This window comes from Pan paniscus, chromosome 2 (assembly GCF_029289425.2).
Source record: "Pan paniscus chromosome 2, NHGRI_mPanPan1-v2.0_pri, whole genome shotgun sequence".
Taxonomy (NCBI): Eukaryota; Metazoa; Chordata; class Mammalia; order Primates; family Hominidae; genus Pan; species Pan paniscus.
Genome location: NC_085926.1, coordinates 17,857,380 through 17,860,232, shown reverse-complemented (window position 1 = coordinate 17,860,232; position 2,853 = coordinate 17,857,380). Strand labels below are relative to the sequence as shown.

Sequence of the window (2,853 nt, the reverse complement as noted above, 5' to 3'; positions counted from 1 at the left end):
GGAAGTTCAGTAGAATTGGAATCCATTTTCATAAGATTTATAGAAACCATTCCTGAGATTTTATTTTTAATCAAGAATTTGGACAAATTCTACTGTTTTACAAAGTTTGTTATGTAATTTGAATGGGTCCAAATATTTCTTTTTTACCAAGTCTCAGCATATGATTTTCACTAGGTTGTGTTTCAATAATAAAATGTATGAAGAACTGCACTTTTTTCAAACCGCCAAAGGTAAAATATGCAGATAAGATGTATTCCCAGGACTAAATAACTTCTTTAACAGTAAAGCTGTGTAAGTAACAGAGCGACTCCCTTGACCAAAATTTTAAAAGGATTTGGCTAAGTTTCCTGAGACAGATCACATGTGATATCCTGCTATATACAGGCAAGCATTTGCAACTAAGGAATTGGAGCCAGAAGTGCACAAAATACTGCAAGATGTCATCAGTTTAGTTAATTTTATGTTTAAAAAAACTTTAAAATATAGTTAATTTAATTGTTCAAAATAAATTGAGAGAATAAATTAACCTCTCAATTTATATTTACTTATGGATGTATTTTCTACAGCACAGAGGTTTGCTTGTGGCAAAGTATTAAAACTTAGAACTAAAAACATATATTTACAAAATAGACAAGTGTTCCAAATATGCTAACCTTGTCTGTGATGATAAGGGGGCTATCCATAGCATGCATGCTACCTCTCAAGTATTTTTTAAATATTAATATACATGGTGGAGCAACTGGCTTGAGCGATTGGAAACAAGATGCAGGACCCCAACGCAGACACTGAGTGGAATGACATCTTACCAAAAAGGGTATCTTGCCCTCCAAGGAAAGTCTGAAAGAATTGGAAAATGAGGTGGAAGAGGAGCAGCGCATCCTCCAGCAGTCAGTGGTGACAACATATAAAGATAGGGCTTTGAAAGAGCTGGAAGATCATGAAGATGAGTTTAATGAGGAGGATGAACGTGCTATTGAAATGTACACATGGCAGAGACTAGTTGAGTGGAAAGCATCTAAACTGAAGAATACATTTGGAGAAGTTTTGGAGATCTCAGGGAAGGATTATGTTCAAGAAGCTACCAAAGCAGGTGAGGGTTTCTGGGTCATCTTGCACCTTTACCAACAAGGAATTCCCCTCAGTGCCCTGATAAACCAGCACCTCAGCAGACTTGCCAGGAAGTTTCCTGATGTCAAATTTATCAAAGCCATTTCAACAACCTGCATACCCAATTATCCCGATAGGAATCTGCCCACGATATTTGTTTTCTTGGAAGGAGATATCAAGGCTCAGTTTATCGGTCCTCTGGTGTTTGGTGGCATGCACCTGACAAGAGATAAGTTGGAGCGGAAACTGTCTGAATCTGGAGCAATTAAGATGGACCTGGAGGAAAACCCTAAGAAGCCGATTGAACACATGTTGCTGTCCTCAGTGCGGCGCTCTGTCCCCATGGGGAGGGACTGCAATTCCAAGGGTGACTGAGGCTGCAGCTGCTATCACATGCTGAACTGTCCTGTAACAAATTGTCTGGATTTTTAAAAAAAGGAAAAAGCCAGAATGAATCCTTCTGGTTTTTAGCTTTGTATAAATTATGTTTCAAATCTTTACATTTTAGAAATAATCATTGCTGGAACTGTTAAAATTTTTTGGAACTCTTTTAATTATAGTATTTCCTCTAAAAAATTAAAAACAGCTATTGGTATGGCAAGAATAAAAAATAAAAAAAACTTATCCCTTCAAGGTGAAAGTTAATGTTTCAATAATGAACTAGAAAATTTTTTTTTTTTTTTTTTTTTTTTTTGAGACGGAGTCTCGCTCTGTCGCCCAGGCTGGAGTGCAGTGGCGCGATCTCAGCTCACTGCAAACTCCGTCTCCCGGGTTCACGCCATTCTCCTGCCTCAGCCTCCCGAGTAGCTGGGAATACAGATGTGATTTAGATGCAAAAACAAGATAAATGCAATCATCATCAATTTTTTGAAATCTCCTATTAGTACATTCTAAAAAGTTGGAAGCAAGATTTTTAAACCAGTTTAAAATTATTCTAAACAAAAAATTTCAGTGGAATTTGAACCCATTTTGATAACAATAAAACAACAGTAATATTGCCTAATTGTCTGTAAGAACTACTGATTGACATCAAAGAAGATGGAAATCTACTAGCCAAATTTTAACATAAGCATTTTCAAATTTGGTGAATGGGAATTACTTAAAACAGCCAGTAAGGAAATTCTTCCATTTGGATTTATGCGTCTTTGTGAGACATGTTTTTTAGTTGCAAAAACCATTACAACAAAGTGCTGAAAAGCTGAATAGAGAAACATATTTGAATGTTTTAACAAAAGCTAAAGAATTTTTTTAACAAAAGTTTGTAAAATAGTGATGCATACTCAAATATAATTATAATTTTAGTGAGAGCAAAAACTTCTGTAATATTAATAATTTAAATAAAAATAAAGCTATGATTATCATTAGCGTAGCTTTTTTTTTTTTTTTTTTTGAGACTGAGTCTCACTCTGTCACCAGGCTGGAGTGCAGTGGCATGATCTCGGCTCACTGCAACCTCCGCCTCCCAGGTTCCAGCAATTCTCCTGCCTCAGCCTCCCGAGTAGCTGAGATTACAGGTGCATGACACCACACCCAGCTAATTTTTGTATTTTCAGTAGACACAGGGTTTCACCGTGGTGGCCAGGATGGTCTCGATCTCTTGATCTCATGATCGGCCTGTCTCGGCCTCCCAAAGTGCTGGGATTATAGGCATGAACCACCACACCCAGTCAGCTCAGCCTTTAGGGTTATAATTGGTATAGGTTTTATGATATACATAATAGATATTGACATGGTAGTTTGTCTATA

General features: G+C 36.8%; 1 pseudogene; it reads left to right on the top strand.

The window, feature by feature from the left end:
* Positions 1-763: 763 nt before the first annotated feature.
* On the top strand, positions 764-1,987 carry LOC100975725 (phosducin-like protein 3; annotated as a pseudogene).
* The last annotated feature ends 866 nt before the right edge of the window (positions 1,988-2,853 follow it).